Source organism: Eubalaena glacialis, chromosome 17 (genome assembly GCF_028564815.1).
Source record: "Eubalaena glacialis isolate mEubGla1 chromosome 17, mEubGla1.1.hap2.+ XY, whole genome shotgun sequence".
NCBI lineage: Eukaryota > Metazoa > Chordata > Mammalia > Artiodactyla > Balaenidae > Eubalaena > Eubalaena glacialis.
In genome coordinates this window covers 7983957-8009610 of record NC_083732.1, presented here as the reverse complement: position 1 = coordinate 8009610, position 25654 = coordinate 7983957, and the positions used below count along the sequence as shown (strand labels likewise).

The 25654-nt window shown below is 39.7% G+C and overlaps 1 long non-coding RNA gene across 1 annotated transcript in view; it reads left to right on the top strand.

The window, feature by feature from the left end:
- Positions 1-18914, top strand: part of LOC133076919 (uncharacterized) — a 94198-nt gene extending 75284 nt beyond the window's left edge. The window contains exon 7 of the long non-coding RNA XR_009697643.1: positions 18690-18914. This is a non-coding gene — a long non-coding RNA (uncharacterized LOC133076919). The remainder of the gene's footprint in view (positions 1-18689) is intronic.
- Positions 18915-25654: the final 6740 nt, after the last annotated feature.

The following is a 25654-nucleotide window of genomic DNA, read 5'->3' as shown; positions in this document are numbered from 1 at the left end:
AAAGGGCTGAAGCATGGGTTTTCACCCTTTTCCTAGGAAACTCCAGATTCAGCATTTTGCTCTTAACGTCCTCAGTTTTATTTATGGAAACTATGTTAAGTCTATTTCTGTATTTCATTTCTAGGACATTCCTATTTAACTGCATTTGTTCTCTAAACTTGGTCATAAGACATGATTGTGTTGATTACAAGAAGCAGGTAACACTGTCTTGTAATTGTCACTGAATGTGATCAGTGTCTGTCTCCAAACTAGCTCCTGAGTCATCTGAGGGCAGGTTAGACCTCCAGGGCCTAACACATAATAGCTGTGCTGTAAAGTTTGCTGTATGTTAAGTGAATATTTCCACAACAGACCCTGTCAACTGTTTCTTTCTTTTGGTGAATTACTTGGAATCAGGCTACTACGCAAGATCCTGAAAGGTTTCACCTGTAAATCTGTTCAACTCTGACATGGATTTTAGGACCCAACAGAGTCACAAAAGCAATCTGTATGTAAGTGAACTTGCTATTTCTCATAAGTTACCAGTATTATGAAATGGAGAGTTTTTTTTTAGATAATTTTTTTTTAAAATTAATTAATTTATTTATGGCTGTGTTGGGTCTTCGTTTCTGTGCGAGGGCTTTCTCTAGTTGTGGCAAGCGGGGGCCACTCTTCATCGCGGTGCGCGGGCCTCTCACTATCGCGGCCTCTCTTGCCTGCGGAGCACAGGCTCCAGACGCGCAGGCTCAGCAATCGTGGCTCACGGGCCCAGTTGCTCCGCGGCATGTGGGATCCTCCCAGACCAGGGCTCGAACCCGTGTCCCCTGCATTGGCAGGCAGACTCAACCACTGCGCCACCAGGGAAGCCTGAAATGGAGAGTTTTTAGAACACTCTTGAAACATTTTAAAAACAAGACCTGGGACTTCCCTGGTGGTGCAGTGGTTAAGAATCCGCCTGCCAATGCAGGGGACACAGGTTCCATCCCTGGTCTGGGAAGATCCCGCATGCCGCGGAGCAACTAAGCCCATGTGCCACAACTACTGAGTCTGCACTCTAGAGCCCGCGAGCCACAACTATTGAGCCTGAATGCCACAACTACTGAAGCCTGTGCACCTAGAGCCCGTGCTCCACAACAAGAGAAGCCACTGCGATGAGAAGCCCGCGCACCGCAACGAAGAGTAGCCCCCGCTCGCCTCAGCTAGAGAAAGCCTGCACATAGCAATGAAGACCCAGCACAGCCAAAAATAAATAAATAAATAAATTTATTAAAAAACAACAAAAAAACCCAAGACCTGATAACCCATTAACAGGAATATGGTTTAGTTTGCAGAGTGATTCATAAAGTTCATGATCCTTTTTAAATTCATGTTACCCAAGTTTGACGATTGTCTTTGCACAATCACCAAGACTAAGGTCTACATGAAAACAATGGGCCTTGGCTGTCAGGACCTTGCCTGCTCCAGGTATTTTTTATTGTATATTCCCATTTAACAAATATGAGAGCTCAGGCTGGGATATGCTGCTGATAGGAGCAAAGTTTTCCTAACAGTGAGTTTTTACTCTGCTTTTTGGTTGCTGGAAATATAAGTTTCATCTTGCAGACTTCTATTTGGTATTTCAACCACGTTCCCTATACATTCCCAAATGTCAGTTGTTCTCTCTGTAAAACTTGCAATGGAATTTTTACTGGCACACAAGTGTAGATTCAACCTTTTTGCTTATCCTCCGATTTCTATCAGCAAATTGAGGTTTGGGATTTGATGGGGTCATGTCAGAATCAAATTCCCTTAATTCTCATTTTAACACAGTGTTCTATCTAGTTGAAAGGTCTTCTGCTCTCTCGACATTTATTTCTTCAACATGGGATGAATCAAAGAAGGAAGTATTAGAGTCTTGGGTTTTAAACATCAGTCTGAACTCTGGCAGTGATGGCTGATGGCTCCTACACTGTGGATTCTTAACTACGGTATATGAATGGGAAGTTATGGGTTTGAATGTCTTGATCTAAAATGACTTTATAACATATCAAGTGTTGATGACTTGTCCCGATTTCATGCATATTTTCAGCATAGCTTCATCTTGTAAACACATGTTATAGCAGCAATATTAAACTGTTAATTTGATGTTTACAGCTCTGTGATTCACCTTTTCTTAGGAACAATACTATTTTCTATTTTGTCACTGTGTCTCCAGTATTTTTTGGACCATTTTTTGGTGACTTTGTTCTCAATTGTTTTGGGAAACATATTCCTGTCGGCTGAAGCTGTTGTAAGTAAATGAATAAATGAAACCCTTACTCCTGTGGAGCTAGTCTGTCCTTTCGTTTTCCTAAACTTAGAGTCAAACCACAATATCTGACCAGCACCGTCTAGTGGGATTTACCATGATTACTTCTAAGGTGAAAATTTTACATTTGATTGTTAATATTCTTCTTTAAAAAAAGTACTGATTTTTGGGGGGGTGTTTGGAAGGGGTCTACATTTTTAAAAAAGTTTAGATAGAAGTAAAATGCTTACGTTTCAGTTGAACATACCTAAATTGAAAAGGACTCAATAAAATTCACATCCTGAGTCCCTGAAAATAAATACAAGCATTTTATTATAAGTGGATCATATGTTTTGAGTTCAGTGAACAAAGAGTGACCTTAATTGACATCTGGAAAGCCTTCCTTTACAAGTATTTCCAGAAAGAAGGACTTTAGAAACTAAAAACTCGTAAGTTTTAATAGACTCCCCTAACCTACAGCTGGCCAATAGTGAACAGCCCTATAAAGCAGGTCAATCCAGTCAATCATGTTAGGGCCAATTCAGCCAACTATCTTGGGAGGTTCGGTAAGTAGTTATACTACTTAAAGTTGGATCTCAAAAGGGGCTTCAATGAGGTTTTTTTTTTTTTTCCTGAGATTCTGGTAAATAATTTTCCATACAGAGATGCTTGTTTCCATGTTCTAAATAACAGAGCTTCGAGACTCAGCTGCTCATTTTTCTGTGTATTGGAGTAGAAAATCTTGCCTGTGTCCCCCCGTACTCTTAGCACCCTCACTGCAGGACTGGTGCCTTCCTACTCTGCATATGACTTTTTTTAGGTGTCTCAGCTTTTATAACCTTACCCCTCTCTCAGCCTACTACAGAAATACACATGTTGGCTTCTAAATGGCAACAGGGAACTCCTGCACTTTTAGGTACTGGCAGGAAGGATCCTATGATCCCAAGGTGCTCTGATGCAGTCTTTAGGGTCATGTGCCTGAAAGTCGTGCAGCCCATTTTCTAGATACTCTCACTTTTACTTCTATTTTATTTTATTTTATTTATTTTTGGCTGTGTTGGGTCTTCGTTGCTGCGCCCAGGCTTTCTTTTAGTTGTGGCGAGAGGGGGCTACTCTTCGTTGTGGAGCATGGGCTCTAGGTGTGTGGGCTTCAGTAGCTGTGGCACGCGGGCTCAGTAGTTGTGGTGCACGGGCTTAGTTGCTCCACGGCATGTGGGATCTTCCCAGACCAGGGCTCGAACCCGTGTCCCCTGCATTGGCAGGTGGATTCTTAACCACTGCGCCAGCAGGGAAGTCTCACTCTCACTTTTAGTTCTGCATGAAACCTAAACCACATTGTTTTGTTCTCCTACATTGAAATTACTTTGCTGAATTCAGTTTATATGACATGCCATGGATATACCTTGAAGGAATATTATAAATGCCTTATGAATATTCTTGTGTTTACTATAAGAATATTGGTGAAGATACAGGGTACTAAATTAAAGAGAAACTTCTTTATAAAGACCTACCACAGGAGACATTACTCTCAGATTTCAGATACTGAAAGTTAAATAGATTTTGCTTATGATTTCGTTTTTGTAGTGATTGCTAGAGAGCTCAGAGTCAAATTTTCAGGCCAGCTCAAGCAAGTGTACATGCTGTTATGCACTATTTCATCTATGGCTTTATTTTTATCTTTCAACTATTAAGTTTCTATAAACTCAGTTCCTACTTGTTATCATGTTTCATTGTACAAATTTCTGGACTTTAAATCCTTTGGAACTGGATATAGTACAAATAAAGAAATAGCACAGAACTAATTACTTTTGGGGGGGGTGGTTAGAACCAATTAAAATGTCCACAGAGTGCAATTCCAGTGTCAGGAAGTGACTCCAGCATCTATGGCAGTGGGTAGGCCTTCAACAGCTGGGTGGGCAGCAGACTGTGGTTCTCACTAAAAGGGGATGGAAGCAGAGCGACAGTAAAATGACAGGTTCAGGGTGATAGCAGACAGGATAGGAGCCATCCTCCCTCCTCAATAAAAAAACCTTCCAGAAATAATTGGAGCTGGGGACTTTCTAGTGGGAGGTGCTGGGATCACAGATGGATGGATAAATCCGTGGTTTACATGTCATTGCTGTTGGGACAGCTTGATGTTAAACAGAAAATTGGGCTGGTCTAAGGAGACAAAAGCTACATACAAATGAGGTAAGCAATTCTTCAGGATGAATTCTGAGGGGAAGCTCCATAACCTGCTGTAAAGACTGCACTGCCCTGATTTGAACTTATCCCTAAGAATGAAAGTTTTGCATTTTCAGGAGTCTTTTGTTAAAGATCTGTAAGTCTGAAGGCAACACAGTGAGATTTGGCTGTCACTACCAATACACGGGGACTAGCCTATCAGATCGTTTATGTCTGGGAGGGGATATGAAAGCAAATGTGTCACAGAGGAAAGTATGAATTCTGCCTGGTTTGGGACATAAGACCCAGAGGACAGGGAGGTGGTCTAGCCCTGGGAGAGAGAAGAAATGCCATGAGAATAGAACTGGAATCTGTATCACTGTGGTTTAAGAACCATTCTAGAACTGAGGAGGCTAGAAGTCCTACACCAAGGAAGGTGGTCCTCAATTCTGACTGATACTGAGCAGGACCCTGGGGGGCTCCTGGGCACAAAAGCCTTTCTGTGTCCCCTGTTTCTTGACTACAGGAAATAGGCTTCGTTCAGCCTCCATGACCTTCCCTGAGTTCTAACAAGCAGATTCAAACAGTTGCTAATTAGGGAAGGGAGGGGATGCCAGACAAGGGAGGAACAATCAAAAGAAACAATAGGGCTTCCCTGGTGGCACAGTGGTTGAGAATCTGCCTGCCGATGCAGGGGACACGGGTTCGAGCCCTGGTCTGGGAAGGTCCCACATGCCGCGGAGCAACTGGGCCCGTGAGCCACAACTACTGAGCCTGCGCGTCTGGAGCCTGTGCTCCGCAACAAGAGAGGCCGTGACAGTGAGAGGCCCGCGCACCGCAATGAAGAGTGGCCCCCGCTTGCCACAACTAGAGAAAGCCCTCACACAGAAACGAAGACCCAACACAGCCATAAGATAAATAAAAATTTAAAAATTACTTAAAAAAAAAAGAAACAATAGTGCAGCCTTGGGGCAGGGTCCCTGTCCTCCCTCAAGAAATACACAACAATATCTCTGAGCTGTTTTGCAGGTACTGAGACCCCCACCAGGTGGGAGAAGTTAGCTGTGTGCTGCCCACAAGCACATAGACCCCAGACAGGTTGGAACCAGAAGGTTGATGATGCCGACTCCCACTTACCTCACCACCGACCAATCAGAAGAACGTCCATGAGCTGACCATGCCCTCTTTGAGCCATTACTATAAAATTTAATCAGAGAAGTGAGAAAATGCAGAAACAAAAGAAAACAGTCAAAGGAGACCAAGTAATAACAGTTTAGTCATTAAGCAAAGTCAAGGACCTTTAGTTGCTTCTCAAGGGCTATAGATAATATTCTGAGCCGTATCCTGTGAGCTGTCTTGTAGATACTGAAACCCTCACCAGGTGGAAGAAGTTAACTACATGATGAGCAGACTGTAGCCATGACGTGAGCTGCCACAATTCTGAGAACTGGCCTCAAGGAAATGGGAACAAACCGACCCCGGAACTGAAGATTAACTGTACCTAAAACAATCAAGATGACGCCGATCAGACCACTGATGACCAACTTCAAGATGACTGTCAGAGCTGCCTGTGCTGTTTCTGCGCGTAGCCCCTCCCTGTACCTGTAAAAGCTCTTGCCCCCTGGTTGTTGCCGGGAAGGTGCTGGCCTTTGGACAGGAGTCCTCCTCTCCCCCACCCCAGTTGCCAGCATGCAAAAGAAAGCAAACTCTCCTTTCCACCAACCCTGGCCTCTTTATTGCCTTTTGAGTGGTGAGCAGCCGGGCCCCACTTTCGGTTACACTAAGAGTTCTTATGTGTTCTCGAAACAAGTCCCTTATCAGACATATGATAGGCAAAAATGAGTTGGGAAGTGTTTCTTTTCCCCTCTTTCATGTTTTGGAAGTTATTGTAAAGAACTGGTATTAATTCTTCTTCAAACATTTGGTAGAAGTCATCAGTGAAGGCTTCTAGTCCTGAGCTTTTTATTGTGGGAAGTTTTTTTTTTTGATTACTTTTTGATTAATTCAATCTCTTTACTTATTACAGGTCTATTCAGATTTTCTATTTTTTTTGAGTCAGTTTTGATAGTTTGCGTTTTTCTTGGAATGTATCCATTTCATCTAAGATACCTAATTTGTTGGCATACAGTTGTTCATAGTATTCCTTTACACAGTAATTCTTTTTATTTATGTAATATTTGTAGTAATGTTCCCTCTTTCATTTTATGATTTTAATACTTTGAGTCTTCTTTCTTTTTTTCTTAATTAATCTAACTAAAGTTTTGGCAATTTTTTGATCTTTTAAAAAAAACCCCAACATTTGGTTTTGTTGATTTTTCTTTATTGTTTTTCTAATCTCTATTTTATTAATTTTAGCACTAATTCTTATTATTTCCTATCTTCTGCTTGCTTTGTGCTCAATTTTCTCTTCTTTCTCTAGTGACTTAAGGTGAAAGGCTAGTTTGTGGATTTAAAAATCTTTCTTTTTCTTTTAAGGTAGGCATTTGCAGCTATGAATTTCCCTCTAAGCATTCCTTTAGCTACATTCCATAGGTTGTAGTACTACGTATGTCTTCATTTTCATTCTTCTCAAAGTATTTTCTAATTTCCCTTTTGATTTTTTCTTTGATCCATTGATTATTTAGTAGTATGTTGTTTACTTTCCAAATATTTGTGAGTTTGCAAAATTTTTTTTCATTTTAAATTTCCTATTTCACTCCAGTGTGATCAGAGGAAATAACACTGCATGATTTCAATCCTTTAAAACATGTTGAGGTTTGTTTATGGCTTAATATGTGGTCTATCCTGGAAAATGTCCCATGTGCACTTGCTCTCACCTGTGAATCAGAATTTGCAGAGCCCCTGACTGTTTTGCTGCTGGGCTTAGGGAGTTGCTCTTGGTGATTTTGAATTCTCCTGTTCTCAGGGCACTCAGATGCCCCAGTTTCCTTTTTCCACATGAATGGAGATATCAAGTAGGTCTTGTCACTATTGGTGGTTCAACCCACACTTCTAATAATTTGAAATTCTTATCAACTAGTTTTATTGTAGATTCTTATATTCCTTTGATAGTGTGGTTTTACCCTAGATATCACCAAACGAATACATATGTGGTTTCCTTCAACTTCTTAGATCACACCTAGAAATAATTCTATACTTTTAAATCTTTATGTGAATCACAGAATACTGCTTCTAAGCAGAGGGGAGATGACCGAACGACTATCTAGGGTTTTTCTCACAGTGGTGAGGTCTCTGAGTCTGCTTAAACCTGATGAGCTGGTGTATCTAAATTTCATTGTATTTGAACTTTGTCTCTGATCCAGTTCTAAAGAGCTTCAGAAGGGAGAAGTGGCAGTTTAAGGCCATTCTATTTCTGTGTTAAAAAATATTCTCCAACCTAGAAAATTAATGTCTTCACCCTATGAAATTCTTAGTCTCTTGAAATCACTATGTTTTTAAATAACCAGGCCTTGATCCTCAGTTAGAACTAAAATGTACAAAGTCCTTAACTGCCAAGGTATTTGATGATCTACTTTCAAGGCAAGCCTAAAGTTATAAGCTAATCATATATATGCTAAAAGAAATCACAGTTGAATTATGGTCAATTTTTCATTATCAGAGATGAGGCTTGGAATTTTCAGTGAGTTCCCAAAGTCAGTTATTTTACATGTGTATGGGGTTAAAAGCAGTGAACATTTCTTTGCTGAACTGCTGATGTATAAATCTGGGGCATATCCTACTTTACTAAGTTCTGTAATAAAATATAAGAGCTGGAGCTATTTAAAAAAAAAAAAAGCAATGCCCTAGTGCGTTGAACGTTTCACTTGCTCAGAGACAGAATAATTGATGGGATTTAAAAAATCATAATCATGACTTTGACATTCCTAGTTTCTTTGGTCCAATTATTAATTACTGTAAATCTCATTTAAATTTTCCATGCATTTCCTTATCAACAAGTAAAAGTGTGTGATCTCTATTTCCTTTGGAATCACATGGAGATGGAGAGCTAAAGAATGGGAAAGAGTGAAATAAAACAAAATAGAAATTATAAAAATATTTGCTTCTATATATTTCGAATACTTGAATTCACAAAGAAATTTGGTTTCTTTGAAGATTAAAAAAATGGCAACTCAATGGTCTACAAATGGACTGTTTCATTTCATTCAGTGTGTTTTCTATAATTTTTTCTCCTTAGTAATATAAAACAGTTTCTAGCTTGGTCCCCAAATTCCCTAGTGATATGTGTTCCAGGATCCTGCTATCTGTTGGAGTAGAGACTGAAGGGCAGTCGGGAAAGTATGATTCACGATTTCTGCAGCACTGTAAGCCTCCAGCAACGCGAGATGGAATAGGACAGTGAAAGGAGAGAAGCAAGAGTGCTAATAGGCAGGGCACCACTGAAGAAGTCCTGACCCCCTTTCTAGAGATCACTGTCAGCTACGTGCTTTTGGAAGTAGAATTTTCAATTACATTCTCCACTTAGGATGCTACTCTCCATACACCAAGTAGGCACAGCGAATAAATGAATTGAAATTCTGCCCAATCAGCATAAAACTCAAATACTGCTTCCTCTTTGAAGGCTGCCTTGATCCCTAGTCAGAAACGATCTCTGATCCTTCCCTTCTCTGATGGCCTATGGAGTCCTAAGAGGAGATGTGTTTCCTGGTGTTGACCAAATTCAGGGCTCATCCTAAAATCTTTACCAGAATGTAAGGTTGTGGGGAATTGTATTTCCTGTTGGTGGCTGCTCTTCTGTATTTGATCCCGTCCCACTGCTCTTCTTACAATACGACTGACACTCCTCCCACCAAGAGATGGGGCTATTGGAGGTTGCATTCTCTCTTCTTGAGTCAGGGGAGGGTGGGGACAGTCACAAATTGTCCCAGCTGCCCCAATGGAGTATGGCTGAAAGGGTCCTGTGTGACTTCTGAGGCTACGTCATAGAAAGGAGACAGCTCCTTCTTCCCGTCCCATGATCTTACCCTCAGAACCCAGAGCTGGTTTTGTAAGGAAGCCTAGGATGCTTCTCAATCTGTGACCAATGGCCAGCATCAACACCAGACATGTGTGAATGAATCTTTGGATGATTTCTTTTTCTTGCCTAATTGCTCTGGATAGGACTTCCAATACCACATTGAATAAAAGTGGTAAGAGTGGGTATCCTTGTCTTGCTCCTGATCTTAGAGGAAAAACTTTCAGCTTTTCATTGTTGAGTATGATGTTAGCTGTGGGCTTGTCATTTGTGGCCCTTATTATGATGAGGTAATTTCCCTCTATACCTACTTGTTGAAAGTTTTTTTTAATCATGAATGGATGTTGAATTTTGTCAAATGCTTTTTATGCATCTATTGAGATGATCATATGATTTTTATCCTTAATTTTATTAATGTCATCACATTGATTGATTTGCCGAAGTTGCACAATACTTGCATCCCCAGTAAATCCCACTTCATCATGGTGTATGATCTTTTCAATGTGCTGTTGAATTCAAATTTGGTTGAATTTGCTAATATTTTGTTGAGAATTGGTTCATCTATATTCATCAGGATATTGGTCTATAGTTTTCTTCTAGTGTCCTCATCTAGCTTTGGTATCAGGGTAATGCTGGCCTCAGAAAGTGAATTTGGGAGTGTCCCCTCCTCTTCAAGTTGTTGAAAGCGTTTGAGAAGCATTGGTGTTAATTCTTCTTTAAATGTTTGGTAGAATTCACCTGTGGACCCATTTGATTTTTGTTTTGTTTTGTTTTGTTTTTGGAGGGGAGGGCTTTATGGATTATTGATTCAATCTATTTACTTGTTATTGGTCTGCTCAGATTTTCTGTTTATTCATGATCCAGTCTTGGTAGGTTGTTTATTTCTAGAAATTTATTTATTTTCTTCTAGGTTATCCAATTTGTTGGTGTATAATTGTTCCTAGTAGTCTTTATGATCCTTTATATTGCTGTGGTATCTCTTGTAATGTGTCCGTTTTCATTTATGATGTTATTTATTTGTCTCTTTTTTTCTTAGTTTAGCTAAAAGTTTGTCAATTTTGTTTATCTTTAAAAAAAACTAGCTCAGTTTCATTGATATTTTCTATTGTTTTTCTGGTCTATTTAATTTCTTTCTGCTCTGATCTTTATTTCTTTCCACAGGCTAATTTTGGGCTTAGTTTTGTCTTTTTCTAGTTCCTTGAAGTGTAAAATTAGGTTGTTTATTTGAGATCTTTCTTTTTTTTCTTAAAGTAGGCATTAATCTCTATAAACTTCTCTCTTAGATGTGCTTTTGCAGCATTCCATCGTTGTGCATTCATTTTCATTTGTTTCCAAATATTTTTTGATTTCCCTTTTGATTTTTTTCTTTGACCCATTTGTTGTACAAGTGTGTTGTTTAATTTCCACATATTTGTGAATTTTTCAACTTTCCTCCTATTGTTGAACTCTAGTTTCATACCATTGTTGTCAGAAAAGATACTTGGTATGATTTCAATCTTAAATTTGCTAAGACTTGTTTTGTAACCTATAAAATGATCTATCCTGAAGAATGTTGCTTGTGCACCTGAGAATGTGTGCTCTCTGCCGTTGGATGAAATGGTCTGTATATGTCTGTTAGGTCCAATTGTTTGAAAATATGGTACAAATCTAATATTTCCTTGTTGATTTTCTGTTTGGATTATCTATCCATTACTGAAAGTGGGGTATTGAAGTCCCCTACTATTTTTGTGTTGTTGTTTATTACTCCCTCAGGTCTGTTAGTCTTTGCTTAATATATTCAGGTGCTCCAATGTTGGGTGCATATATATTTATGACCATTATCTCTTCTTGATGCATTGGCCCCTTTATCATTATATAATGACCTTCTTTGTGTCTTGTTATTGTTTTTGGCTTAAAGTCTATTTTGTTTGCTATAAGTATAGCTATTTATTTATTTATTTATTTTTGGTTTCCATTTGCATGGAATATCTTTTTCCATCCCTTGATATTGAGACTGTGTAAATCCTTAAAGCTGACATGAGTCTCTTGTAGGCAGCCTATAGTTGGGTTGTGTGTTTTTTAATCCATTCAGCCATATTAAGACTTCTGATTGGAGAATTTAATCCATTAACATTTAGAGTAATTATTGGTAGGTAAGGACTTACTAATGCTATCTTATTGATTATTTTCTGACTGTTTTGTAATTCTTTTCTCTCTCTCTTGCTGCCTTCCTTTGCGAATTGATGATTTTCTATAGTGGTATGCTTTGATTCCCTCTTTTTCTTTTGTGAATCTGCTATAGGTTTTTGCTTTATTTTTACTATGAGGTTTATTTGAAACATCTTATAGATATAACTATATTTTATGCTAACAGAAACTTAATTTTGCATACAAAAACTCTACCCTTTTATTGCCATCCTTTTATGTTTTTGATGTCACAATTCACCTCTTTTTATATTGTGTATACATTAACAAATTATTGTAGCTATAGCTATTTTTAATACTCTTGCCCTTCACCTTTTAATTAGCATTCAGTGGTTAACACTTCACCATATTACAGTATTAAAGTATTCTGAATTTGACTATATACTTACCTTTACCAATGTCTGGTATATTTTCATGTTACTGATTAGCATCCTTTCATTTCACTTGAAGAACTCCTCTCAGCATTTTTGATAAGGCAGGTCTAGTGGTGATGAATTCCCTCAGCTTTTATTTGCCTGGGAAAGTCATTATCTCACCTTCATTTCTGAAGGACAGTTTTGCTGGGTAAAAACTGGCTGGAATTTTTTTTCTTTCAGCACTTTGAATAAATATATCATCTCACTCTCTCCTGGCCTGTAAGATTTCTGCTGAGAAATCTGCTGATAGCTTTATGGGGGTTCCCTTGCAAGGTGTAAGCTTTTCTTCTCTTGCTGCTTTTAAGATTCTCTCTATGTCTTTGGTTTTTGAAAGTTTTATCACAATGTGTCTTGGAGAGGATTGCTTTAAGTTGATTTTGTTTGGTGACCTATGAGCTTCATGAACTTGTATATCCATCTCTCCCCAGATTTTGGAAGTTCTCAGCCATTATTTCTTTAAATAAACTTTCTGTCCCCTTGTATCTCTCCTCTCCTCTGGAACCCCAATAATTTGCAAATTGGTTCTGTTTTTTAAATATTTATTTATTTATTTTGGCTGTGCTGGGTCCTAATTGCGGCATGTGGGATCTTCAGTTGCAGCATGCAGACTTCTTAGTTGTGGCATGCGAACTCTTAGTTGCGGCATGCATGCGGGATCTAGTTCCCTGACCAGGGATCAAACCTGGCCCCCTGCATTGGGAGCGCGGAGTCTTACCCACTGGACCAACAGGGAAGTCCCGCAAATTGGTTCTTTTGATGGTATCCCTTAGATCACAAAGGTTTTCTTCACATTTTCATTCTTTTTCCTTTGTTCTCCTCTGACTGGATAATTTAAAAGTTCCTGTCTTCAGTCTAATAGGTTCTTTCTTCTGCTTGAGCAAGTCTGCTGTTGGTGTTCTCCATTATATTTTTCAGTTCATTCATTGTATTCTTTAGCTCCAGAATTTCTATTTGGTTCTTTTTTAAATTATTATTATTTCTCTCTCTTTGTTTAACTTCTAATTGTGTTTGTGTGTTGTTTTCCTGTTTTGTTGAATTGTTTTTCTGTGTTTATTTGTAGCTTATTAAATTTCCTTAAAACAGCTATTTTGAATTATTTATATAGTAAATTGCAGATCTCCATATGTTTGGGTTTGGTTACAGGAGGATTATTGTGATCCTTTGGTGATGTCATGTTAGCTTGACTTTTTCATGTTCCTTGAATATTACATTGTTGTCTTCACATTTGAAGTAGCAGTCATCTCCTCCAATCTTTACTAACTTCCTACTCTAATGTATCCAAACTCTTATTTTTTTGCTCTAGTGGTGTGCTGGAATTTCTTCTCTGGAAACCTGGACTTCCACAAAGGCCCTCCCATCCATGGGTGACTGTCTAAGTTAGTGTTTTCCAGGGGCTCCTGGACCACAGCCCAGAGGCCTGGAGCAGTTTACAGGCCACTGCGGGATCCACAGTCAGGCTCAAGGTCTGTCTACCTATTGCCTGAGGCACTGGTGGGTGAGATTTCTCCTGGGTCCCTTGGTATATGGTGCTGGATCCCACAACTCCCTCAAAGGTGCCTTTATTCAAGGATGGATGCTGAACTGTTGTTATAGAGGCAGTGGTGAAGGACATCTTATGCCACCGTAATGTTGATGTCACTCTTCTTATATGTAAATTATGACTTTGCTTCCCTTGTGTTAATATATCATGCCCATATGATACAAAAGAAAGTAATTTATTCACATCAGATCAGCAAAGACAAAGCCTATCAGTTGTTCTGTTATATTTATATCCCTAATCTGTTTTGTCTCCCATTCCTTTTCCATGTCTTTTAAATTCTCAGAAAATTTAAAAAATATCCATTACATTTGTTTATGTGACTCAAATCTATGGAAGAAGGTCTGATGGGAAGTTATTAGATGGCTGGGTAAAGTTACATCCCACTTCTATTTTTGGTCCCTGGTACAGGAAGTGGTCTCAAATATTGCAGAGCTGGATGGAAACATGTGGGCCCACTGGTCAGGCTAGTCATTTGCTGTCCCTTCAAATGAGTATTCATGAAATATTTGTTAAATAGTTAAAGGTGAGGTTATAGAAGGTTATCACAACTTGGGCAGCTTACCTGTGAAAGAGCCTGGTCTGGCTATGATGAGTATTAATAATTGGCTGTAGTCTCAGTCCTCCACAACTGCGTTCATAATGAGGAGTTCAGCCTCCCCAAATAGAGGATGTTCCTAAGTTCTGTCAAGGATATACAGAACATAGTCTGTGCCACTGCCTTTCTTTTCTTTTCTTCTTCTTTTTTTTTTTTTTTGCATAAGACATCATCTTTATGAATATTGTAAGTCCCTTTGTGCATATCTGTAGACCTGGTGTCAGGAAACCTGGAGGCTTAGTTTCTCTGCACCACTCTCAATTGCCTTCCGAATGAGAGTGTTGAATAAAATTACTTTAAAAATTCTTGCCTGCTATATGGTCAGCTTATTTTTGATAAAGGAAGCAAGAATATACAATGGAGAAAAGACAGCCTCTTCAATAAGTGGTGCTGGTTTGTGTTATATGTTCCTCTGTGGTCTGAATTTTGTACAATGAGCATGCATTATTTGTAAACCCCAAAGCAATAAAGACACTTTAAAAACAGGAGAAAAAAAAAAAAAGTAGTGCTGGGGAAACTGGACAGCTACGTGTAAAAGAATGAAATTAGAACACTCCTTAACACCATACACAAAAATAAACTCAAAATGGATTAAAGACCTAAATGTAAGGCCAGACACTATAAAACTCTTAGAGGAAAACATAGGCAGAACACTCCATGACATAAATCACAGCAAGATCCTTTTTGACCCACCTCCTAGAGAAATGGAAATAAAAACAAAAATAAACAAATGGGACCTAATGAAACTTAAAAGCTTTTGCACAGCAAAGGAAACCATAAACAAGACGAAAAGACAACCCTCAGAATGGGAGAAAATATTCGCAAATGAAGCAACTGACAAAGGATTAATCTCCAAAATTTACAAGCAGCTCATGCAGCTCAATATCAAAAAAACAAACAATCCAATCCATAAATGGGCAGAAGACCTAAATAGACATTCCTCCAAAGAAGATATACAGATTGCCAACAAACACATGAAAGGATGCTCAACATCACTAATCATTAGAGAAATGCAAATCAAAACTACAATGAGGTATCACCTCACACCAGTCAGAATGGCCATCATCAAAAAATCTACAAACAATAAATGCTGGAGAGGGTGTGGAGAAAAGGGAACCCTCTTGCACTGTTGGTGGGAATGTAAATTGATACAGCCACTATGGAGAACAGTATGGAGCTTCCTTAAAAATCTAAAACTAGAACTACCATATGACCCAGCAATCCCACTACTGGGCATATACCCTGAGAAAACCATAATTCAAAAAGAGTCATGTACCACAATGTTCATTGCAGCTCTATTTATGATAGCCAGGACATGGAAGCAACCTAAGTGTCCATTGACAGATGAATGGATAAAGAAGATGTGGCACATATATACAATGGAATATTACTCAGCCATAAGAAGAAGTGAAATTGAGTTATTTGTAGTGAGGTGGATGGACCTAGAATCTGTCATACAGAGTGAAGTAAGTCAGAAAGAGAAAAACAAATATGGTGTGCTAACACATATATATGGAATCTAAAAAAAAAAAAAAAAAATGGTTCTGAAGAACCTAGGGGCAGGACAGGAATAAAGACGCAGACATAGAGAATGGACTTGAGGACACAGGGAGGGGGAAGGGTACGCTGGGACGTAGTGAGAGAGTGGCATGGACATATATACACTACCAAATGTAAAATAGCTAGTGGGGAGCAGCCGCATAGCACAGGGAGATCAGCTCGGTGCTTTGTGACCACCTAGAGGGGTGGGACAGGGAGGATGGGAGGGAGATGCAAGAGGGAGGAGATATGGGGATATATGTATATGTATAGCTGATTCACTTTGTTATAAAGCAGAAACTAACACACCATTGTAAAGCAATTATACTCCAATAAAGATGTTAAAAAAAAATTCTTGCCTGCTGTATTATTCCATGTCTTTGGCATATGGAGCTACATGATGAATCTGTATAGAAAAAAGGAGAATACACATGAGTTACAAGGGAAATTCAAAAGAATTAACCGATACATCCTTTAGGTTAATTAAATTTTTTTCTGACTTATAAAAACTCCATCTGATTCAGAGCTAATACTTTAAACATTTTTACAAAATCTTGGTGAACTGAACTAGAGGGTAATATATCACAAGCTATAGGATTCATGGAAGAAATAGAAGGCTAATGCATCATTGCCATGTTGATGAAATCACTGCATAATTTTTAGAAATAATAAAATATGAATCTTGATGAGGTCACCACTGCAAATGCATTCCTAGATTTTGTGCATATAGTTCTGAGAAATTTGTAGTATGATGCTACAATTATATAATAGAAAGTATCCTCCCCAAAATAATGCTTATGACTATGAATGTCAAATGTTTTCATGGAAGAGAAGTTTACTGTAAGAAGACTTACAAGGGCAGCCAGGAGATGGGGCTTCTTTCTTGCACATCTGACTTGCCCACATTCTCTTTGAGATCCAGTTAGGCCCTAAGACTTCCTCCAAATAACAAGCCAAGAAACTATGTCTCCCTGGTCAGGAACAAACTCAAGAAGAGAGAACAAACAGCCATAACTTCTTATGTGTTTTCACTCCTATCTCTACCAAGTAAGAAGTCTCAGGTCATGAAACTCTCATTTGAAGACCAGTATGAGGAGATTAGGGGTGGGGCAATTTCTCTCTGTCCCTTTGTCCAAACACCCAAATAAATAGGTCCTATTTTTTTTTTTTCTTTTCTGTGCTTAGCATTAAAGTCAAGATATTACATTGATTTAGCCTTGAAATGGGTAACAGAATTGAAATAAGCTGTCTGCAGCATTTTCAAGTGAATCCAAGAGTCAAGTCAGTTATACTTTCATTTTCAGGTGGTACATCATATTCTGCAGGCAATGGAAATTATATTTCGTTTCTACTTACCAAATGATTCAGTATTCTTAATATCACTTTTCAAAGAGGATTTTGAATCAGGGACAAGTTTTACCATTTTTCTACTCTTGTATCGTGGAGAATTTGCAACCTGGTGAAGCTGGATGGAATGCCTAATTTCAGAGCAGTGACTGAAAATAAAAAGATATAAAATACACCAAACTAGCACGGCAAACAGAATACTGCCTATAGTCTTTGTTTTTAGTGTATACAATTATGGTTTTTAAAAAAATTCTAGAACTAAAAAAAAGAAATCATTGCACCGAAAAGAGTAGCTAATTTAGTTTAGAAGGAAATGGGGAGAACTGTCGAGTCTGAATTTTATTTTTTTTTCAGCATCCTAAGTCATAGAATTTCATCAACTCCTCATTTAACCTTGCATCAAAAGGGGGATAAACCCTTTGGGAAGCAGGTTTTCAGGGCTCCCTTGCATTACTGCAGAACTATTTTCTCTTGACATTATAAACTCCCTTTGAATTCACATCCAAATTGTTCATTGTTGGAATTCAGACATTCAGGCATTGACAAAAATGTCTGCTTCCTCTGATATATGCTTCTCAAGGGCATTCACAGTAATCTTCAAAAAACTGTACCAGAACCTCATTTGGGATAGAAGCTATGTTTTTAAAATAGAAATCGATGAAGAACAGCATGTTTTCTATTTTGTCTATAGTTAATCATTACTTTCCTCATCACATGCAGGGTTTTAAAAACAATAAGAAAAACAACCAAACAACAATAACAATATCAGACACCAGCCTTGTTATCTCTAAGCCTCCCTGCCTCTTTTACTTCTAGATGTGGGTGGAGGGGGGAGAGCTTGCAGTTACTTGGAGGCCTGAAGTTTCGGCCTCCTCTTTTTAACGTGTTTGCTACTTTAAACTTTGAATCTTAGTTTTAGGAAGCCGACGATGAAATCTACTGAGTAATGAGTTTCTTCCCCTCCACCTTCCTTATTTCTCTGACTCATCTGATCTTGGGGATATCCTGGGGGCCGTTGACCTTGGCGAGCCTCATAGCATAACCCTGTCAAGCTCACAGGGCTCCTTTGTGTGACTGGGTGTAGAAAAGAGAAATGTTTTTCCCTAAATGTTTCACTTTTTCCGTACACAAAACCCTAATTTTGTAGTAAACTTATCTTTCCTCTGATTCGAATACTTGTTCTGTAATTAACTATTTGCGAGACATTACAGTGCAGCAGTTAAGAACTCAAACATTAGAGTCAGGTAATTGTAGATTTGAATTCAAACTCCCATGCTTAGTAGTTCTGTGACCTTGGACAAGTTTATTCAACTCTTCTGGAGCCTCTAAAATGGGGATATTAATATTTATCTCATTGGGTTGTTGGGAAGGTTAAAATATGCATATCATCTGACATACATCATTTTGCACGTGACATTGGGGAAAGTTATTTTTTCTCTTTGGGTCTCAATTTTCAAAACCAGTTGAAATGATTTTGCTAATACTCTATTCATTTTTGATTTATTGGGTTTATTTGGGTTTCTTTCCAGTTTTCTGGAGATTATGATTCCAATATGATGGAGAAGATTGCATTCATTAATTTAATTCAAAGAAATTGCTCTGGCTGCTGCAATTAATAAGTTGGATTAATATTTGTTTACTAGAGGTATGTAAGTCTGGTTATGTTACTAACTTTTATTTTTTTTTTACCTTTTTTTTTTTTTTTTTAGCCTCACCGCGTGGCATGTGGGATCTTATTTCCCCGACCAGGGATCGAACCTGGGCCCCCTGCATTGGGAGCGTGGAGTCTTAACCACTGGACCACTAGGGAAGTCCCTATGTTACTGACTTTTGACTGTAGACAAGTTATTTAAGCCTCTCTGGGTTTCATCTTCAACATGAAGATAATAACACCTACTTCACAGCAGTCCTAAGAGTAGATGAATATCTGTAAAGTACCTAAGATGATACTATATTATACTAATGTCTAATAAATGGTAACATTATTTTCATTATTATTATTATTGAACATAAAAAATTAAAAAGATTGCTGAGGAATTATGTGGAGGAAAGTAGGTTGGCCTGAAACATATAAACGAAAGAAGTCATGTAAGCCCGACACATACAGGTCAGAAGTATTCACTGGACATTTGGAATCCACGAAAATTCTCAACTTCAGGCTGATGGGCCGTTTTCAGCTATTTTTGGCTTCTCAGAATTCTAGCCGAACAGAAACCTCAGATAACTGTCTAGATTTTGTGATAGTAGGTTGGGTCTTTGGTATCGAAACAGTGGTAGGCAATTTTGGGCTTAGTGTTTAAGCAACGGGCTCCGCTGTCTATTGAGTTGTTTGCCAGCTCAGAGCCTGGACTGTTCTGTGCAATATTTACTTCACCTCCATACCTTAATCATCTCTTGACTAAAGCACGTTTTCCTACCCTCCATTTTTTTCTTTAAATTATTATGTTTTTTTCTATTGTTTGGCCGTGCCTCGCAGCTTGCGGGATCTTAGTTCCCCAACCGGGGATTGAACCTGCACCTTCAGCAATGAAAGCATGGTGTCCTAACCACTGGCCTGCCAGGGAATTCCCTCCTACCCTCCTTGTATCTCATCCTTCGTGCTCTTTGGTTCATTAGCACACATTCTACCAACATCACAGAAACTTCCTTTACTCCCCTATCATTTTCTTCCCGGGGCCATCTTCAGTAAGTCTGTCTCCCAGAAAAACTGCCCAGTGAACCACAGTCCTAGCAACAGCCAGGGAATGACAGATTTCCCCTGGATTATTTGCTGGATCACTGAAATGAGCAGTGCTAATCATTCCCCAAATAGTTTTGTTTTATCTTAAAATTATTTTTTATTACATAAATAAAACATGTTTGTCAAAAGTCAAGGTTTCACTGGGTGATACTAGATGGTATTTGATTAAGGACACAAATTCCTGAATCCTCCGTTGACCCAGCTACGTCATTTCCTCTTTAGGTTACTAAGAGAGATTTATTTAACCCCAGGCAATAATGGGCATATCAAGTTGTAGCAAAATACATTCTCTTTAGTTGGGCTTTAGCTCCAAATACCCATGCAGAACAACGGGAAATGGGCTGGACTCCTTGGAGGGTAAGCTTCCCTCAGGCTGCTTACTGGGACTGCCCTGGAACCCAGGCACCCTGTTTGCCTTGCACCATTGAACACATAAGCTGGGAATTTGCATTTCAGTGGAGCACGATTCGCATTGTGCCAGCCAGAGGAAAAAGAAGAGAGAGCAGATTTTCTCCTTATAGGCTCATTTAAACTCTGTGACTCTGTCACAAAAATCTGAACAATCTTCTTTCTTAGGACAGAGTAAAAGGAGGTGGGCTGTGGAAGAGGAGGACTCTAAGGGCACGGTCCTCATTCACTAGAGGAGCTTTAAAAAATCCTGACAGCTGGGTCCTACCACAGACTAACCAGATTGCTATGGTGGGCCTAGGCATTTTAAAGAGACGCTTCAGAGGGATTATAGGGTGCAGCCAGAATTGAGAACCACTGTCCTAGAGGCTAACATTATTTGTTATGAAAACGTGAAAACCTACAGCCAGACAAAAAGAAACAAAGCGATCCCACTACCCCCAAACAATGACCATTGCCACTGTGGTGTTCCATGTATCTATATCCAGGAGATATTTTAAAACAATGTGAAGAATGAGTTTCTGTAACCTAATAAATGGTACAAATAGAAGTTTCCCTTTTATAATTTTTTCTAAGTCTGAACACGATTCTTTCCTGAAACCATTGGGCAAAAATGGGTAAGACTCTGTCTTAGTCCATTTGGGCTGTTATAACAAAATACCACAGCCTAGGGAGCTTATAAGCAACATTTATTTCTCAGTTCTCAATTATTAGTTCTGGAGGAGGGAGGTCCGAGATCAAGGTGCCAGCATGGTGGCATAAGGGCCCACTTCCTGGTTCACTGCTGGGCTTTCTGGTTGTGTCCTCACATGGTGGAAAGGGCGAGGGAGCTCTCAGGAGCCCTTTTAACACGGCACTAATCCCATTTTGAGGGCTCTACCTTCAGGACCTAAGCACGTCCCAAAGGGCCCACCTACTAATACCATCATCATTGGGGTGGTTAGGATTTTCACGTGTCAATTTTGAGGGGACACACCCAGACCACAGCAATCTGTCAAACATGTTGTTTCCTATTTAAACTCTTTCCTCACCTTGTCCTTTTCTCCAGAACGTGTTACCCTCCAGGCAGCAGCTGGACCTTCAGTTCTTCCTACGCACAGGACCACGATATCTTCAGGCATTTCGGGTCCCCACCTTGTAGCCATGTAACTGGTTCCCTCCTGGAACGAGATGCTCTTTTTTTAAAAAAAATTTATTTATTTAATTTATTTATTTTTGGCTGCGTTGGGTCTTCATTGCTGTGGGCTCTCTCTAGTTGTGGTGAGTGGGGGCTACTCTTCATTGCGGTGCGCGGGCTTCTCATTGCAGTGGCTTCTCTTGTTCTGGAGCACGGGCTCTAGGTGCGCGGGCTTCAGTAGTTGTGGCACGTGGGCTCAGTAGTTGTGGCACACGGGCTTAGTTGCTCCGTGGCATGTGGGATCTTCCCGGACCAGGGCTTGAACCCGTGTCCCTTGCATTGGCAGGTGGATTCTTAACCACTGTGCCACCAGGGAAGCCCACAAGATGCTCTTTTTACCTACCGAACACTTCTCCAGGAACTCTCTCATCAGAAATCCTGCAGCTTTGGAACTGTGATGTTTTCAGAGCCCAAACAGAACCTTCCATTTTATCTAAAATATTAGATGAGGAGAGATCCCCTGCCTAAGGATAAAAGATGCCTTTTACAAGAGTTGGAGGCTCTGTTCCTCAGTGCCCTTACAGAAAATGATTGCCTGAAGGGGAAAAAAAAAAAAAAGAGGTTTGAAGGTGATTACTCAAGAAAAGACCCGCTGTTTTTCCTCCCCACAGCACCCTTGAGATACATTTGGTATTTCTCCACCTCAGATTTCATTCCTTTTGAATGTTTCCATTCCCATTTCTTCCCACAAGGTAGACAAAAATCTCCACTGACCCTGTTGAAGAATCTGGTACTCAAATACCTGAATTACAACCAAGCAAGGTCGTCGGCTGCGTGGCTCAGAGCCTGTGCTGCTCCCTCAGGAGGGAGGGTGACAGTGGTGGCTTGAATTTGGAAAGGCGTCAGGGAGGAGGTGGCACCTGAGTTGGACCTGAAATGACTTTAGCAGTGAAGCACCTGGGAGTCAGGGGAGAGGAAACGTGAGCGGAAGGAACGTAGCAGGAGAGGATCAAGGTCGGGATCTGGACTCACGGAGAGAGTTCTGGCCTGGCCCTGGCTTCACGGAAGGCAGCTGTGAGGGCTACGGGTGTGAAGGAGGATTGCGGACAGGCCCCTGCTAAGCCAAGGGGAGAGTCAGCACTTTAGTCCACGGGCCCTGGGGAGCCACTGAAGGGCTCTGAGCAGGGGTGTGATACTAAAACACATAAAAATGAAGTTGGTAGCGGTGGGGAGGATGCTTTGGGGCGTGGGATGGAGGATGGTTACAAAGCTATTGCCTTGGCTCCGGCAATAAGAATTTAGGGACTCAATTAGGAAGAGGGCCGTGGGGACGGAGAGATGGGGGCATATGTGACAAACACCGCAAATGTAGTCTCATTAGGATGAAGTGATTGGATGGGATTGACATGTGGCCATGAAGAGGAAGAAGAAAAAGACCATCCAAGGTTACAAGCCTGAAAAACTGTGGGAATGGTGATCCCGTAAACAGAAATCGGGGTTTGGGAGTTGAGACACTTGAGAGAGATGTTACAGATACTGTAGGTAGAGCTTTCCATGTATCATAGGTGATGACAACAACAACAAAAGTTTGGCAAAGTTTTGAACTCCAACCTCGAAAGAGAAGGAAAGGTTTCAAATGCTGTAGAGAGTTGTGGAGAATGATTTAGGAGAAAATGCTCACCGTGTCCCATTTGGAAGGAAGGTTAGTTTTTAATCATGTCAATCCATTTGGCTTAGGCGGGAAAATGACTTCTTAGAAAATCTCTCAGGTAATTGTGTTTATAGCTCCTTACGTAATCATTCAATATTTACTTTCTGGCAAGGAAATTTCATGCCCAGTAAAGAAGATCCCTTGTGTTTATTATCACAACTGAGGAAAAATAGATGCCAAACCAGGTGGTTCTTAATGTTTAAAAAAATTACACTGAAACACTCTTTACTGAGTCCTATTAATATTTTATTGAGGAAATAGCACATTTACTTCTGAGTAAGGGTTAGTTATTGCAAAATAATTTTTATTGCAAAACAATTTATTTGCTCCCTCCCACTCGCCCCCACCCCGGCCCCTGCCCAGGTCTCCTAAAGGTCTTGATTATAACTCAACAAACCTGCTACAAAAAATATATAGATGGTTCGAAGTGTTTTTTAAAGTTCATTTGAAAAAAATCATGGCAAAAAATTGTACCGGTTTATCAGGTCATGTTAACATTACGTTGTTTTTGTAATCCTCTTTCCCGAGTATTTATTTAGAGTATATGGGAATATGCATTGTTACATACTTAACATGAACAGGGGCTTCAAATATTTTACAAAAGCAGGTTTTTTTTCCAGCACATGTTTGGTATCTATGTGCCAAATGCTGAGTCAAATGCTTGACATGAATTATTTCATGTATCTGTACAACAACTTACTGAAGCAGGTACTATTATTGCCATTGATCTTTATAATTTGAAGCTTCTGTATTTGCAAATTCACTTACTTGCTAAAATTTACTTGTAACCCCGCATGGATGCTTGCCATACTTTTTCAGTCATTTGTGGACACACACCTGTGCAGAGCAGGCAAAAGTTTGAGTTGCTTGATGCACATGTTCCCAGGTGGGGTGCAACAAGGCCACACTCGGCCTTCTTGTTTCAGCCTCACACTGAAGTGAACTAGAGATAATCCTTGAAAGTACAGTCTTAGCCTCACACTGTAAATGTGTCCTTTTTTAGGGTCTACGTAGTGTTGTTTTTGTATTTTTATGCTTTATGTTGATTTCGTTGTTTAGAATGGCCCCCAAGCACAGTGCTAAAGAGTGTTCTTAACAGTATGGAGGTTCCTTAAAAAAATAAAAATAGAGCTACCATATGGTCCAGGAATCCCACTCCTGGGCATATATCCGGAAAAGACAAAAACTCTAATTCGAAAAGATACATGCACCCCAATGTTCATAGCAGCACTATTTACAATAGCTAAGACATGGAAGCAACCTAAGTGTCCATCGACAGATGAATGGATAAAGAAGATATGGTGTATATATATATATACAATGGTATATTACTCAGCCATAAAAAAGAATGAAAGAATGCCATTTGCAGCAACATGGATGGACCTGGAGATTATCATACTAAGTGGGGTCAGTCAGGCAGAGAAAGACAAATATATGATCTCACTTACATGTGGAATCTAAAAAAGTGATACAAAGGAGCTTATTTACAAAACAGCAATAGACTCACAGACATAGAAAACAAACCTATGGTTACCAAAGGGGAAGGGGGGGTGGATAAATTAGGAGTTTGGGATTAACAGATACACACCACTATATATGAGACAGATAAACAACAAGGACCCACTGTATGGCCAGGGAACTATATTCAATATCTTGTAATAACCTATAATGGAAAAGAATCTGAAAAAGAATAGATATATATATCTATAACTGAATCACGTTGCTGTACACTCAAAACTAACGTTAACATTGGAAATCAACTATACTTCAATAAAAAGTTGTTTGTTTTGGGAAAAAACAAACAAACAACAAAGCTAAACAAAAAGAGTGTTCTTAAGAGATGTGCCTTATGGAGAGAACGGGTGTGTCAGATAAGCTTCGTTCAGGTATAAGTTAGAGAGTGATATGTGGTTAGTTCAATGTAAACAAGTCAACGATGATGTATATTAAATAAGGTGTCTTTAAACAAAGCATACATAAAAGAAGGCCGGGTGTTGATGGGTTGATAAAAATATTGTGACCAGAGGCTCACAGGACCCTAACCCTGTCTTTCCCATAGGGTCAATTGTTCCACATTCACGAATTCAGTGTTGACGGCGACTTCATAGACTGTAACTACCGTGGACACGAGAATCAACTGGTATCTCCTTTCGTGAACTAGGAAGCTGAGACCTGGAGGCATGTGCCCGAAGGCTTTCTGTGTGTAAGTGGCAGCTCTGGGACTTGACTCCGTTCAGTGCAATGACTTTGATACTCTGCTGCCTCCAAAACCAAGTGTGAAATGGTTCTTTTGCTTCTTCCCATAGTCTCCTGCTGTTTATACTTTCTCCTTCAGCCATTTGTATTCTGAGGAACCTGTCTTCCGCTTAGAGTTTGAAAGGTCTCATTTCCTGTTTGCATTGGTGCTTAGGGATTAGGGCTGGCCCTTCACAACAGATCAGCCCTGGGTATTCTGGACTGCTCAGCGGCCATGCCACCCACTCTCCTGAGTCCACAGGGCATGAGCGTCCACGGTCCCTGGAAGCATAGGCCATAGGATGTTGGGGCAGAAGGAAAGTCAGTCCATGTCTAGGGTCAAAGTGAGACAGGCTGGGACCTGGGACCCTTTGCTGCACTGTTGCAATGCTTGCACCTGGAAAAATGTCCCCCAGAGCAACAAAATACAAAGAAACTATAAGGGACTAAAAATAACTGCATG